Genomic DNA, 17,465 nt, shown 5'->3' on the forward strand with positions numbered 1-17,465 from the left:
CAAGGGGAGCCACCACCAAAAAGGCAATGCTGCTTTCTGTCTGCCAGGGACCATAAGATGCATGATGTGTAGTCCATCTTTATAAGATTTCTGAACTGCCCTTCACCATAAGGTTCCTTTTATAACTGTATATAAAAACAAATGCGATTATAAAAGCAAGTAAAACTGTTACAATCAAATCAGAACAGTATTGATTCAACCAAAGAGGTGAGTCCCACAAAGCAAAATGCCTTAACTTCTAAAGGCCAGGATAAAGAGGTGTGTCTTCAGCATGCAGCAGTAGTGTAGTGGCAAATTCAGAAGCGCAGGGTTCTTTCATCATAGTCACAGCCACGCCCCCTCCCTTTTTTTTTTGCAGCTGGGTTGAGAATTAGGTCTTTGTTCATCCCTTTTAAGGTGCTGGATTGCAACCTGGGAGACCAGGGTTCGAATCCCCACACAGCCACGAAGCTCACTGGGTGACCATGGGCCAGTCACTGCCTCTCAGCCTCAGAGGAAGGCAATGGTAAAAAACCCTCTGAATACCACTTACCATGAAAACCCTATTCATAGGGTCACCATAAGTCGGGATCGACTCGAAGGCAGTCCATTTCCATTTTCTTCCACAACAGTAGATGTCCCTAGGAGCCAATAAGCATGAAAGGGGAATGTGTTAGCTACTGTGCAGAGTCAGTAGTGGCTCCGATCAGCAGGAAAGGACAAGCATGTTAGAAGACTCTTCTCAGTGGATAACACACTCCCCTTTCATGCTGATTGGCCGGTAGGATGTTGGAGACATAAGGACCCTGCTGGGACCCTGTTCCCAAAAAAGTAAGGGGTCTAAGACCCCCCAAATCCTGGATGACTACATCTCTGCCATGCAGTGAATTAAGTTTCATAAGGTGCCAGATGCATCTCTGTGGGGAGAGAGTTCCGCAGTTTAGGAACAACTATAGAATAAGACCTCTCACAGCTGCCATTCACATGGGAAGTTAAACGGCAATGGAAGGAAAAAGTACTCGGTCGCCACAATTCAGTTAGAGCTTAAATGCATGCACCATTAGAGCAGCAGTGACTGATGGCAGCACAATCATCTTACTGCCCACTGCCGTGTAAATTAACACCTGTTGTGAGGCATGAAACCATTGCCCCTATTCAAACCCAAATGAAGAGAATTTAACTTTTGGCTAAGCTGCAGTCCACCCATGTCATACTGCAGTTTCCCTCTGAAGTTCCTTGATTCCATGATGGCCACCTTCAAATCAGTAACAGAGTGAGCTGATATGTTGAAATGTGCAGGAAGTCGAATATCCAAGATGCCCTGTAATAAAGGAGCCAGATTCAACCCTTGGCATCTGAAAGGGTCTTAGGTAGCAGGACTGGGCAAAGAGCCTTGAGGAGCATCCTTGGAAATTTGATGCTCCTCAAAGGACCCCGCACTTGACTAACATGGATCACTGGTCTGGACTGATTCCATATAAGCCACATGCATATGTCCACATACACATTATTGTTCGGGACACAGTTTAGCGGCAGAGCAGCTCCTCCACATGCAAAGGTCTTCAAAGCTTTTGAAAAAAATGTTTATAAAGTCATTGTGTTTTAATGTATTTTAAAGTCTGTTTTTATGATGTTTTAAAGTGTTTTTAGTGCTTTTGTTTGCCACCCTGGGCTCCTGCTGGGAGGAAGGGTGGGATATAAATCAAATAATAAATAAATAAATCAGATAAATAAATAAAGGTCTCCTGTTCGATTGGGAAAGACCTTTTTCTGATGTAGACCCTGGAAAGCCACTTCTAGTCAAAGCAGACCTTGGGTGGGGAACCAATAACCCTCTAGATGTTGGGCCCACAACTCCCATCAGCCCCAGATAGCATGGTCAATGGTCAGGAATGATGGGACGTAGGCCAGGAACATCTGGAGGGCCACAACTTCCTCACCCTGCAGTAAGCATGACTGCATGCAAGGCAAGTTCCACCACTGAGCCATGGTCCTTCCCCTATGCATTTCCCACATCAAGGGGGGATGGCCAATTGGCTTAGCACAGCCTTCACTAGCCTGGTGGCCTGCAGATATTTTGGACCCCACGTCCCATCATCCCAAGCCAAGGCTGAGGTCCCAAACATCTGGAGGTCACCAGACTGGCCAAGGCTGACTTAGGGCTGGGTGAGGAATCTCCAGCCGGTGGGCCAGATTTGTCCCACCAGGCTTCCCTGTTTAGCCGGACCTGCTGTTTCCCCCAAATCATGCCCACCTCTCTTATGTCATAGGTGATGTCATGTGTGTGGCAGGTAGAGACCTGGCTGGATCCTGCTGCTGGAAATCAGGATTGAACTCCCCTCACCGGCTGATGGGCAGGGAGTTCAATCCTGTGTGGGTCTGGTGCCTGAGTCATTTCCCCATGGGGAACTCACTGGCGCCCCTGAACCTTGTAGAAAGCAGGACTGAACTTCCTGCCCATCAGCTGATGTGGGTTGGGGGAGAGAAAGGGCTTCCCCACCTCTGGCTTAGAGGAGCTCTCCTTTCCAGGACAGCTAGACCTGCTTCAGCCCATGAGTTTCCCAGGAGGCCAGCTGCCTCTCCACACCCACCCAGGGGTGTAGTCATCCAGGATCTCAGGGGAGGGGGTCTTAGACCCCTTACTTTTTGGGGAGCAGGGTCCCTGTGTCTCCAGCATCCTATGAGCCAATCATCATGAAGGGGGAGTGTGTTGGCCACTGAGAAGAGTTTCCCAACATGCTTCCTTGTCCTTTTCTGCTGGTTGGAGCCAAGCAGAGTGAAAGGAGGTAAGTCACTGAGCAGACTCTTCTCAGTGGCTAATACACTCCCCTTTCATGCTGATGGACTCCTAGTGATGTCTGTTGTTGTGGGAGAAGGCATTGACAAACATCTCATTCTCAGCCCAGCAGCAAAAAGGGGGAAAGGGATGTGTGTGGATGTGACTATCATGATGGGACCGTGCATGTCTGAATTTGCCACTATGTTACTGCACCCACTTTGCCTGCCCGCCCGCCTGCTTTGCTGGGCAGGACAGATCTCTCTCTCTCTCTCTCTCTCTCTCTCTCTAGCGCTGTATATTATATATTTCTGTTTTTTAAAAAAGTGAGATGCACCAGCAAGTTGGGCATACCTGCAGCCTTTGGCAGAGAGCAGCAAGGAAGGAAATATTTTGGCCAGGCGTTGCGGCAGCTGCTGAGAGATGAGGCTGGAGAGGGAAGGGGAGAAAGGGGGGGACACATTGACTGAAGCAGCCTCGCCCCCTTCTCCCTCCCTCCCTCCCTGTCTGGCCACCAAGAGCTGGAGGTGGTCCCCGAGGCAGCAATATGTAAATCGCCCGGGTCCTGCCTCCGACTCCTGCCTCTCGCTGGGGCTGCCAGCGATGTCAGCAGCAGCAGCAGCAGCAAACCCAGAGGTGGGATGCTGCTGCCGGCGGCGGCGGCGGCGGCTGGGCTGAGGCCACCGGGGGAGCGGAGGAGGATGTAGCGGCTGGTTGCCGAGCTGGTGAGTTGCTGCCGCTCCCCAAGAATCTCGGGGCGAAGTTTCTGCCCTTTGCTGGCCCTCGCCCTCCTTCATCCTTTTGGCTTGCTGGGGTCAGCGTTGGGCTGAAATGAAGCTCCCTTTGCTCGACGTGTGTTCTTGTGGGAGAGAGTCCCCGCGGCTCCTGCGCGCCCTTCCAGACCCGCCGGCACCTCCTGTCCTCTTGAGGCTTGAATTCCGTCTGGCGGCTTCGAAGGCTCCTATCAGGAAACCGGAGCGACTACGAGAGGGAGGGAGGGGTCCTCCCCTGCTTCAAGAACTTTGCCTGCGCGGTTCTGAATGAATGTTGGGGTCTTTTGCCATGACTTTTTTTTAATGACTCCTTTATGAGCACAATCATCCCTAACCGCTGTTATTATTAGTATTAGTATTATTAATGTTGTAACCACTTAAGTTCTACTCAGAGTAGACCCGTTGGAATTAATGGAGCTAAGCTAGTCACGTTCACTGATTCGAATGGGTCTACTCTAAGTAGAACTAACACTGGATACGGTCAATTATTATTGCTGCTGCTGCTATTACTACTACAACAAGTGGGACCTGCAACAAAATGTTGCAGTATGGCATGCTCCTGCTTAGGGTTTCAGCCAGCCATGCCCTTTTATAGGATACTCCCTTCCATACCCCAGACATTCAGCAAGAATTGTGAGCATGCTCAATCTTCGTTGGGCTGTATGGATGGGTTTTTTTCCCTTCCTGTGTTTTGTGTGTGTGTGTGTGTGTGTGGGTATGCGTGGATATTTCTTGTGGTTCCCTTCTGATACTTCCCTCTTGTGTGTGAAAGGTGCCATTTTGGCTACATAAGGATTGGTGACACTTGGAAAATGGGCTTGCTATGAGTATATGTGATGCTGATTTATTGCTAGGGGTGTTCTCTTCTATCGGACTTTACTCAGAGTTCAATCCACTTTGCTACGCACATTATCATGAGGCCCTGACTGGTAGTTCTGTCAGTGGTGAGAGGAGGGCACCCCACCTACAGGACTCCCTCCCTCCCTCCCTCTCTCTCTGTGTGTGTGTGTGTGTGTGTGTGTGTTCAGGCACAATTTGAAAACTCACTTTATTTGTCCAGGCTTTGTGGGTAAGATTGGTGCCGGGGAAATATTTTCTGCAGTTATTTTTTATGGATGAGGATCTGTTTAACATTTGGGGGTCGTAGCCAACAAAGCTCTAAAAGGAGAGCCACTGAAATGAGCAGACGTGTCTACTCTGAGTTGAACTTAGTTAGATGCAAGTCTTTGTCATGTTGCTAGCTACCCAGTGTTCCTTTTGGGGGGAATGTGGAATGTACAAATGACAAGTAAATGAAATTGTTTAATATTTACAACAACCCTGCAGAGTGGGTAAGTATTATTCCCACAAGAGAATAATAACAAGAGCCAATGTGGTGTAGTGGTTAGAGTGTCAAACTAGGATCTGGGGAGACTGGGGTTCAAATCCCCACTCAGCTATGAAGCTTGCTGGGTGACCTTGGGCCAGTCACAGTCTCTCAGCCTAGCCTTCCTCACAGAGTTGTTATGAGGATAAAATGAAGATGGAGGAGAAGCATGTTTGTATGCCACCTTGAGCTCCCTGGAGGAAAGGAGGGATATAAATGTAGCAATAAATAAATAAATAATGCCAACTGAAGAGGGGAGAGAGAGAGAGAGAGGCTGGCTTAAGGCCATTTAGTGAGTTAGTGGTAGCAGTGGGATTTAGACAGCAGATTCCTTGCTGTTGCCACAGCACCACCCCAGCTAATCATCTGAATGGGCAGAAAGGCTTGTAAGTTTTGTTCACAGTACATTCACTGAAATCCATGGACACAATTCACTTAGGAATACAGGAAGCTGTCTTATACTGATTCAGACCTATTCATCTGCCTAGCTCAGTACTGCTTACACTGACTGGCAGCAGGACCTGAACTAGGGACCTTCTACATACAAGCAGATGCTCTGCCACTAAGCTACAGCCCTTCTCTTCCAGCTGAGACCCATTCATGTCAGGTGGGTCTACCCTGAGTAAAATCCTAGTTGGATACAACTCAGAGCTGTGCACCTTGCAGGCTATTATGCTGGAAGATAAGCTCACTTAGGTTTCTAAATAAATTCAGGCTTGTAGGTCTCATGTGGGGAGGGTGCATGTGGGAAGGAACATTCTGCTAGGAGCTTCCCGCGTTAAGCACCATTTACAGGCTGGAGATGTACAACAGGCCTGATAGATTGCTCCTACATACTTTTGTTTCAATGGGCTTGCAGCGGGGAAGCTCCCTGTGTGAATAATTGCTTCTAGGGCAAACATTCCCTGTAGCTTTTCAAGGTCCCTCCTCTGCCTCCCACGCCCTGCCTTTGTTGACGTGTGTGCGTTGTTGCGTGAAACAGCATACATTACGTTGAAGTTAAGTTGAGCAAGAAACTTCTTCAGAACATTAGAGCATGTTAAGAGTCTTTTATTAAGACATTATGGCTTAAGGCTTAAGAGTAAATACATGTAGAGTTTCTTCAGTCACCCCCCCCCTCTGGGGGTAAACACAGAAGACAACCTCTCAGTTCAGAGGCAATACACAGAAGACACAACTTACAGACTCTGTTAGAACTTTCCCAGTCTATCAGATGGTTACCATAGCAACGGCCTTGGCAGTCCGTTCCTAGACTGGGCTAAGACATAACTCCCCCTAGTTACAGTTTTGCAGACTTGATGGAAAACAGACTCAGTGACAGTGCGGTTCAATGGTCAAAAATCCCCCCATTTTCCCATCATGTCTGTAATTCATTACAACAATAACAACAATACATTTCTCCAATACATCTTGCAATACATTTCAGTACAGTTCAGAATTACATCTCAGTACATTACAGTACATTTCAGAACATCTCTGTACATTTAGCTAGAACTTTATTCAATCAAACTTTGGCTGTACACATGTCAAATACAAAGTGTCAGCATCCATTTCCACCAGTTTATGCATTCCAGGACTGGATACTAACCCCACTGTGAATTTTTCAGGTGGTTTCCCTATATTTGATCTTGTAGAACGTCTTAAAGGTACCAGAGCCTCTGCTCTCTCGGCCCCCCCATCTGTGCTTGTGCTTGGCACAGCCTGCGCAGGAGATTCCATTTCCTCAGCCTTGCGTTTCTTTGATTTGTGTTTTGCACAAATAAGCTCATTCGAAGCATCTCTGAGAGGTATTTGTGTGCCTTCCACTTTAATGTCAAGATCTGGCTTAAATGATTGTTTTTCTGTGTCATCTGACCCTGTAAGAACAACTGTTTCCCTTTGATCCCAAGGTTTTTCTGAGACTTTAATGCTTCTGCTCAGAATTAACTGCTGTGTTTCTGGACACCAAACTCTGAAATATGCATTCTGAAATCCCAAAACAAAACCTTGCTGTGCTCTAGGTGCAAGCTTGCCTCTTCTCTTGTGTTGTGGTATGTGTACCCAGCATCTAGCTCCGAATTTTTGAATGTGTTCTATTTTAGGCTTTCTGCCAGTAAGTTTCTCATAAGGAGACATTCCAAGTGCACTATGTAACATCCTGTTGTGAATATAATTCGCATACAAAATTGCTTCTGCCCAGAAAGAATTCCCTAAACTGCAATCCATCAGCATGGCTCTCATTGCCTCCTGAAGCACCCTATTTTTTCTCTCTGCAGTTCCATTGGAAAACGGGCTAAATGGAGCAGTGAAATTCTGGTTTATTCCCTTACTCTCCAGAAAGTCACTCAATGCCTTATTCGTGAATTCCCCACCTTGGTCCGAGCGTATGGCCCCCACCGTGATGCCGTGTTGAGTTTCGATTCTCTTAATGAACAGTTTCAGCTTCTGCTCAGCTTCACTTTTATGCTTTAACAGAAAAACATGACAAAATCTTGAAAAATCATCTACCAGTACCATGAAGAATTTCGCACCTCCTCGTGAAGCATTTATTGGCCCTGATAAATCAACATGAACTAGCTGGTAGGGAGCTGTTGTGGTTCTTTCAGCCTCCCGGTTAATTGGTGCAATAGTCATTTTAGCTTTATGACAAGAATCACAATCCATTAACTGTCCACAATCCTTCAAATGCATGTCTTCACTATGCAATGGGTTTTTCTTAATCGTGTCAAGGTTTGCATGCCCCAGCCTTTGATGCCATTCATGAACGCAGCCCTGATGTACCTGTGCCTCAGCGTTTAACACAGCACACCCTGCTTGACTGCTCTTTATTACAAACTGTGAATCATTAAGGCTTCCCTGCAAACACACTTGATCTCCCCTCATTATATAACATTGGTCTTTGTGGAACAATATAGAAAAATCACAACTTACCAGTTTTCTGACTGACAATATGTTATGAGCCAATTCCGGAACAAACAAACATTCTGACATTATCCCAAGTTTATCAAATCTCACCAGTCCACGGGCTTCCACCCGTTTATGTGATCCATCTGCAAGTTGCACAAAATCCTGCACTTTTTCTGAAGCATAAAACAAACTTCTGTCTTTGATTAATATATGGCTTGCACCACTGTCAAGAAGCCAGTTAACAGGTCCTAAATCTTGAGACTTCTGTTTACAAACAAAGTTCACACTTCCCTGCTTCAAGCCTCCATCCCTGGAGTTTCGCTTGACTGCACAGTCCCGCTGGAGATGCCGTCGATCTCCGCAAATAAAACAAGCCTTCAGCCTCTGCTGTTCCTGCTTGTTTTCCTGTCTGCTGCTGCTTTCTTCTTTCAGCTTGGCTTTTTGCTTTTCCTCAGCACTTTTCGCCTCTTGTCTCCGCTGCCATTCCTGGGTCAGCTTTTCTTCAATAAAGGCAACGTTCAGACCTCCATCAGGCATGGCTTCGAAAGCCATGACCATATTATTCCAAGTCCCATCGAGCGAAGCCAGGATCAAATAGGTCTTCTGAAGTTCAGAGTGTTCGACGCCTCGGTCCGTCAGCTCAGCAAACAGGCGTCTGAATTCCGTGAGATGCTCACACATTTCGCACTCACCCGTGAAGCGCATCTGGTAAAGCTTCCGTGCCAAACACAATCTAGATCCCGCAGTCTGTTGCACATGAAGAGCCTCCAACACGTCCCACATCTGTTTGGCGTTTGTAACATCTCTCACGTGTAGCAGTTGAGTCAGATAGAGCCAGAAGTATAAAAGCCTGCGCCTTCTGATCTCTACACATCCAGTCCGCAGTCAGTACCGCCGGAGGGGGTCCATCTATTGTGTCCCATAAATCCTCTTTTATCAGCAAAGCCCGCATCCTCGGCTTCCAGCTGCCATAATTCTTTTCCGTCGATCGTTCCATTGGTAAGCCTCCCCCAGACAGGTTTACGGCCATGTTGCTCACCTCTGTCTGGTTCAATCAATCAAGCTGCCCTCTCTGGAACTCCGTCTGCCGTTCAGACCAGCAACTTACTCCCGTGTAATGCGCTGTGGATCTGGGCCCATAACCCCTGTTGACGTGTGTGCGTTGTTGCGTGAAACAGCATACATTACGTTGAAGTTAAGTTGAGCAAGAAACTTCTTCAGAACATTAGAGCATGTTAAGAGTCTTTTATTAAGACATTATGGCTTAAGGCTTAAGAGTAAATGCATGTAGAGTTTCTTCAGTCACCCCCCCCTCTGGGGGTAAACACAGAAGACAACCTCTCAGTTCAGAGGCAATACACAGAAGACACAACTTACAGACAGTTAGAACTTTCCCAGTCTATCAGATGGTTACCATAGCAATGGCCTTGGCAGTCCGTTCCCAGACTGGGCTAAGACATAACTCCCCCTAGTTACAGTTTTGCAGACTTGATGGAAAACAGACTCAGTGACAGTGCGGTTCAATGGTCAACAGCCTTCCACTAATTTTCTGGTCTCTTTTGCATGATAATGTTTGTGGATCTGCCCTTTTAGAAAATTAAGTGGTTAAAAATGAAGATATTGATACTCACAGTAGCTTTATTTAGCCTCATTGATTTTGGGTAGCTTTGCCAAACCAAGAAGTTCTTTGCTTTCTTACGCAGACTGAGGGGCTGCTGAATGGGCATCCGTTTTTAGAAGGCAAGGGTGTGGTTGAGAGGATGGTCTCTTCCAAATTCCACCATCTTGATGTCTGTCTCTCTCTCCCCCCCCCCCCACGGCATGGCCCAAGCACTTTTATTTTAATTGTATTTTTATTGCTTCTTTAATTTTTTATATATTGCATTTTACCATACTCCACAGAGTTGAAATTATAATACAATATAAGAACTAAAAGAAGCAATAAAATACAATTAAAAATCAATATGAATACTTAATGCGACGGATATGCTGTCTTCGGTCTTCAGCCACAAATTCAAATACACCACAGACCACCTGAATGAAGCAGGCCGCGGTTTGGGAACCCCTGTTTTAAGAAGTAAGATCATGCAAAGACCACAACATCCTCAGGGTCCTTTTAATACCCAATCCCGTATGTCCTCTTGAACTGGCAGAACAGGTCCAACTCTCTCTTTATGTCTGGCCTTGACTGAGGACTGGATGCACTATCTCAGTACTGATCATTGCATGGCTTCCACATAAATATGTTCCCCTCTCTTGAAATTGTGGACTCGGGTTTATTTTTTGTGTGCCAGGGGTACTGCTGAGCTTTTACAATTTAAACACCCCTTGACAATTTTGATACTGTTTGCTGAAAGGGGGGACCCTCAGTATAACTAGATTTAGCCCCTGCTGAAACCTATCAGAAGACAAGGACAAGCCAAACCTGAAACAAAACCTGAGACTGTGGGGTGTTCCTATCCAGGATTCTGACCAGCAGCTATGTCCTTTTCCAGGATACTCCGTCCCATTCCCCCTACCTTTTCCATCTCCCTCTCCCAACAGCCAGTAAGCACACCTTACCTACTGAGCTTTAAGCTGCTTTGGGGAGGGTTTCTCCAAAAGATTTTTTTCTCCCCTAGGAATTTTATTTCTGCAACCTTGGGTCTCCTTCGAACCTGTGGATGCCTCCTTTTTTATGTGTGGATGGGTACATCAGAATCTACACTCAAAGAACTAGCTTGCTGTTATGTTATGTTATGTTATGCAATGTGGCAGGTTGAGCTGGTGCAGAATGCCACAGTCCAGTCTCTGCTATTTCTATGCTGCTTTAAAATAAGCACTGTGTAAAAGTGACAAAGAATATATACACAGGTGTTACAACATGTGCAGTGACTTCTGGTACGGTTCCATATGCTGATTTTAACCTGTTAAACCCTACAATCCTCAGTCATCAGCTTCACCTGCATGCTGCAATCGCCATGGTCAGCCAAGATTGGCCTTGCAGTGATGCCCAGTATGTATAGTTGGGGCACATTGAAAAAGCCTTTTTCCTTCAGTGACCTGGCAAAATCTGAGTATCTCCTGTAAAAAGTAGGAGAATTTTGATTCAGGCAAACATTTTGTGACTGGAGATGAACAAGAGGTATTTTAATGTGTATGAAATAACTAATTTAAGTAATTTGTAAGTGGGAAAAAGCCTACTAAAAACAGAGCATTCCTAGTCCCTTGTTATTTATTTTGGGAGTAGCCACCTGTAGCAGTGTTGGTATTTCTTGTATACAAAGGTAGAATTATCTGCTAACTAAAGCAGCCAGTGAATGACCCAAGATATTGAGTTACAGAATTAGGTTGCTAGAATTTTTATTTTTATTTTTCTGGAAAGGCTGTTGTACCTCTTACAGTAACGTAATAGATTAGAATCCATTCCTTTCAACATTGAGATGTAGTGGCTGGATTTCTGCTGAAATTCTGTCTGTAAGAAAGCACAAAACTCCTGCCAGAAGAATGTGGCAACCCTACAGAAGATGGAGAACTAGTATCTTTGGTAGGACCAATGTAGCTTGGTGCAGAAGTATGCAAACTTTTGGAATGCATAGAGCTCTTCGCTGAACTCTGATGAAGCATGCTGCATGTCTCTAAATGTGAGAGTTTTAAACTTTAAAGTGGTGCCCAACAGGGATGCTCTTTATCAGCCCTACTTGGCCTGCAAGACTGACCTGATGTCTTATGTGAAGGAAGGTAGTAAAGAGCCTGGATTGGCTGTGCAACTGAGTTCTCCAGTGGGGCAAGGAGGGGCCTCGACTGGACAGTTGATCCTGCAAAAGGAAGGGTTGGAGTCTGCTGGATCAGCTGTGTGACTGAGTTCCCCGTGGAAACTTGTGATTTCCAAGAGCTAAACGACCAGCTGGTTGTCAGGCATTTGGAAAGCGCTGTGTGAGGTATGTTGACGGGTGGGTGGAACAAGCCACCTGCCAATCACCTGACAGCATGACATCAGGTGATTGTCAGGTGAGTTGCCTTGCCCACCTGTCAAAGTTGCCCTGCAAGGGTGGGGACTGATAAGGATCTGGCCCGCCAAGCCAAAAGGGGTTCCCCACTCGTGGCTTAATATGTTCCTTGAGCCCCACACAGAATCCATGCATGGCAACCCAGAGATAACAGGTGTCAAATATGATTCAGAACAACTGAAGATTGTTTCTTCATTAGGCTTTAATCCTTGGAAAGCCAGAAAAAATATTTCAGGATTTTAATAAAAGTCTTTAAAAGAGTTTAGCCAAATATCTGGGTGCAAGATTATCTTGAATAATTTAAAAATTATATAATTTCCCTACTTTGCAATTGGGGGGGAAAAGTGGAATCTTTCCTTTGTGTGGAGACCAGCTGGTGGTTCAGGATATATGAATCCTGAGCCAACCACTTCAGATGCCTCTTGCCAGCTCTACCTGAGAACTCTAAAGTGCAAGGCACATCATGTCAGTTTCCATCCATTTTTGCCAGGACAGAGTTTCAGGGTGCACATCAAACAAAACCAACTTTTTACAGCAGGTTGCGGTGATAGCTAATCTTAGCCTTATTGCAGCTAATCAGAAGTTAATGATTAAATGCAAACTTGCATCTGTTAGCCGTACAGTTAAGCCTTGGAATATTGACAAGTTCTTCTTACTCTACCATCCTGTAAAGGAAACAGAGATGGAAAATGTTCTGCTAGATTTAACCTTGCAGAGTTCTGGCTGTGCCGAAGCTGTGCCCAACATTCAGCAGGGCATGAACTGGCATTGGAGATACAGTTTGTGGGTGTAGATCAGACAACTGGCCAGGATTACAAATGGGCCTGAATTAAATCAGGCTTGCACAGTGTCTTCTAGGTCTGTGCACAGAGTACCCTTCTCCACCTTGCTGCTCTGATCCGGGGGGGGGGGGGGGCAGATCAGGCCAAGCCACCCTATGACAACCCAAAACCACCTGCCCCATATCCAGCCCTGGATCAATAGGGGAGCAGGGCTAATGTTTTTAAAAGCCTAATTTAACATATGGTCAGGAGAGGTGAGGCCAAACTGCATCTTCTGCACCCCCCAAACCAGTTTGATCCTGTGTGGTGCTGCTCTGTCGTGAGGGGCTTCTCTACAGCGATGTCCCTCATGAAGGAGTGACAACCTGCACCACACAGGATTGAATCCTCTGCTTATCAGCTGGGAAGCAGAAGGTGCCACCCTGGGCTCCTGCTGGGAGGAAGGCCGGGATATAAATCAAATAATAAATAAAATAAGATTCTATCCCTCATGGGGCTGCCTCACGGGACAGGGCATCAGGCAGGAAGAAGGAGAGACCAGGCAGGAAGAAGAGGTTGAGCGAGAAAGCTCGCACCCGGAGGCATCCACTCCTAACTTCTCCTAGGAAGACTCAGCTGTCGGCTGGTTGGGGAGGTGCCTCTATTTCTGTGGTTTCTCTTCTTCCTGTCTGACACCCTGCCCTCTAACAGCCCCATATTGCTGAGACACTTGACCCGACCTGACTCATCCAACACCCAGATCCCCCCGCATTGGCACAATTTGGTTTGGGCTTTGACCAAATTGAGTGCACAGCCCAAGGGCCAACCCTTTGTTGACCTGCTGTCTGTCTGAGGTGTATTAGCTATCATTAGGGATGTTAAGTTGGCAGAAGTGAGTCAAGAAGAGCCCCTAGTTATCTAGGGGCTCTTTTCCTCACTTACCACTTATTGCAGTCAGTGATCAGCTCCTTAACAGTGTAAACTAGCCCCTTCATCCTGAAAAGTCCAGCATCTTTTAGAAGGGTTGGAAAGGACACATCTGATGACCTCTTTGCAGCTTGGTGAACCCTTAAAGCAATGGCTTTAAGAGAGGATTAGACAAACTCATGGAAGAGGGTAAGTCTGTCAATAGCTAGTAGTCATAATGGCTAGTATGCAGCCTTCCATTTTAGAGGGACTAGGCCGCTGAGTACCTGTTGCAAGGGGGGGGATGGTGGGGGACTGTTGCCTTCCTGTGTTGCTTGTGAACTTCCCAAAGGAATCTGGCTGGTCGCTATGAGAACAGGATGCTGGTCACAGCAAACCTCTGGTCTGATGCTGTGGGGCTATTCTTATTTGGACTCTGTTGTGAATGGTGTCACTACAGTGACACAATCCATCCCCTGCATATAGAGTCCAAGCTACCCACTCCCATTTATGTTGCATATGAAAGAGGAGAGGACGGGAGCTCTTCTGCTATCCCAGTGGGCATCATATCAGAATTGGCAGTGACCTGAGCACTGACATGGTCAAAAAGATAGATGTTGTAAGAAACAGTTTAGTCGTAGACAGGGGTGTAGTTGTCCAGGGTCTCATGGGGTCTTAGACCCCTTACATTTTGGGGAGCAGGGTCCCAGCAGGGTCCCTATGTCTTCAGCATCCTGCATGCCAATCAGCATGAACGGGGAAAGTGTTAGCCACTGAGAAGAGTCTTCTCACATGCTTCCTTGTATTTTCCTGCTGGTTGAAGCCAATCAGAGTGAAAGGAGGTGAATCAGCCCCTGAGAAGACTCTTCTCAGTAGCTAACATGCTCCTCTTTCATGCCGATTGGCTCATAGGGACATCTATTGTCATGGGAGAAGGCATTAACAAGGATCTCATTCTCAACACCAAAGGAAAAGGGGGGGAGAGGCATGGCTGTGACTAACATGAAGGGAATCTGCACTTCTGAATTTGCAACTACTTTACTGGTTGTAGACTTCAATGATACCAGATGGAGGACCATCTAAGCATTTATTTGAGCATCGGCTGAAGCCTGCCACGAGTCAGCATGTGTATGTAGCAGGTTGTACTTGGCACACATCTGATCGTCAAAGCATGAAATGAGCAGGGCATCTTGATGCCTGCCACAACACTTAGGAACATATGAAGCTGTCTTATGCCCCTCAGGCCAATGTTCTACCAAGCTCAATACTGTCTACACTGACTATCTGTCCTTCCAGGGTTTCAGAGAGCAAGTCTCCCCCATTCCTACCTGGAAATGTCATGGATTGAAACCGGAACATTCAGCAAACAAAGCAGATCCTCTATTACTCAGTTACAGCCCTTCACCTCTTAGATGACTTTACAAGCTAGAACTCTTTGCTTCTGTGCTAGACCTCTTTGCCCCCTGCATATGTTGAGAGGAGTGCCGCAAGAGCTTTCTGTCTGGGCTGGTTTTGAGGAGCAGGATTAAGCTGGCAAAATGTTGCAAGCTTTCATTGCACATTTTTAGCTGTTTAATTGCCTTAAACAAATAAAATATATTTTCAGACTGGTAGCTGGCCAAAACCTTCAAGATTTTCAAGATGTTCAAGGGTGTAGGCTGAAACAAATCCTTTGACCACAGTACAGAATTATGCATTCATCCCAATTTGTCCTGAATTTTTACCAGCTGTTGACCTAAAAGCAAAGTGTATATATATAAATAACAGTATTATTTTTATTCTGTTTATTGTGTCTTTGCTTGATTGTTGCTCAGGAAACAGCTGTAGTGCCAGAAACTAGGATCAAGTAACAAGAGGAGGTATATTCCTTTCAAAGAAACAAACAGGAAAGCTTACAAAATTCTCCCTAACACATATTTTCCCCCATATGTCAGGGGCTGCAAATGTCCTGATCTTATTTCTACAATGGCACCAATGCATTAGCAATCTGCCATTCTTCCATCTTTGATTTCCAGATGTTGTATGCACATACAATTCAGTTAGCATCTTTTTCTTACACATTATGTTCAGCATGAGCATCTATGCGCAGTTGATTAAATCGCAGCCCAAAAAGGTATCCTGATACAATTTTATTTATTTATTTATATCCCAACCCTCCTCCCAGAAGAAGCCCAGGGTAGCAGACAAAACACTAAAAGCACTCTAAAACATCTTAAAAAGAAAAGACTTTAAAACATTTTAAAACAAAACCTCTTTAGAAACATATTAAAACAAAGTATCTTTAAAACATCTTTTTTTTTTTTTTTAAACAGCTTTGAAAACATCTTTAAAAGCATTTCCAGGCCAGATGCAGACTGGGACAAGGTCTCTACTTAAAAGGCTTATTGAAAGAGGAAGGTCTTCAGTAGGTGCCAAAAAGACAACAGCGATGGTGCCTATCTAATATTTAAGGGTAGGGAATTTCAAAGGGTCGTGCCACTACAATAAAGGTCCGTTTCCTATGTTGTGCAGAACGGACCTCCAGATTAGATGGTATCTGCAGGAGGCTCTCACCTGCCGAGTGCAGTGATCGACTGGGTATATGAGGGATAAGACAATCCCATGTTGCAGTACACTGTGTTTAATCAATGTCCAAGTGCACATCCATCACCATAGAAGGTTATCCACGAGGGCTGAAAAAGATTCCCCATCCCTGCTTTAAGAGAAAGGGGTGGGAAAACACAGACTGCACATGCACCATTTACAAATTTATTTTTAGAAAATCTTCAAACTGGAAAGCAGGTGGAGCAGAATGCAGATCAGAGCAAACTCACAGGACAGCAATCAAACAGGGAGAAATCCGCTCATCCTTAGAAATAAACTAGTTGGCTATATAAAACATAAATATATGCAGCAACTGGTCACAAGTTTTTATTTATTTATTTATAAAAATATTTGTATACCGCTATTTCATTAAAAACATCAAAGCGGTTTACAAAAGTTTTTCTTTGAACTGAACAAATTTACACAATCCCACTGACATCTGTTGATAGATTCTAGACCTAAGTCTGGACAAACTATGTCTTGAATGCATTTATGAATATTTCCCAACTTAAAAAGATGTTTTTCTTTCTTAACTCTCCAGTGTTAACAAGGCAAAGGACCAGATGTGGACATTTCTGTCTTTAGTTCATCCCGCGTGCTAAAAGGATGAAACTATGGGGCTTAGCATCTCCTGCCTGAAAGGTAAGATAGCCATGTGACACCTCCTTTAGCTTCACCCAGGGATGGGGAATTTGTGGCTCTCCAGATGTTGTTGGACTCCCATTCCCATCAGCCCCAGCCAGCATGGCCAGTGGCCAGGGATGATGGGAGTTATCATCCATCAACATCTGGAGAGCGCCATCGTTCTCCACCCCCACCCCCAGTCTAAACCCACAACTTCATGGTGAAATGGGATGATGGCAGGGGTGTGTGCTGTGCTGTGATCTTCATGGTTTTCAGAGGATCTTGCCAGAAAGCTGGAACAACGTTCAGCAGCTTGTAAACAGTAGTAGTGCAAGTAGTTTGACACAAAACTGAAGGATGGAAAAGCATGAATTCTTATCGCTGGAACAACGTATGTGGTAATTCTAACATTGTTCCAGCATTTCCAGTTTTGGATGACAGGACTGCAGAAAAGCATCTGCATAACAATGCAGATTAGGCCGGTTGTTTCTTGACCCCTATTGGCTGGGATACTCATCAGTTGTTGTTGTTATGTGCCTTCAAGTCGATCACGACTTGTGGCGACCCTATGAATCAGTGACCTCCAAGAGCATCTGTCATGAACCACCCTGCTCAGATCTTGTAAGTTCAGATCTGTGGCTTCCTTTATGGAATCAATCCATCTCTTGTTTGGCCTTCCTCTTTTTCTACTCCCTTCTGTTTTTCCCAGCATTATTGTCTTTTCTAGTGAATCATGTCTTCTCATTATATGTCCAAAGTATGATAACCTTAGTTTCAACATTTTAGCTTCAAGTGATAGTTCTGGTTTAATTTGATCTAACA

This window comes from Rhineura floridana, chromosome 13 (genome assembly GCF_030035675.1).
Source record: "Rhineura floridana isolate rRhiFlo1 chromosome 13, rRhiFlo1.hap2, whole genome shotgun sequence".
NCBI lineage: Eukaryota > Metazoa > Chordata > Lepidosauria > Squamata > Rhineuridae > Rhineura > Rhineura floridana.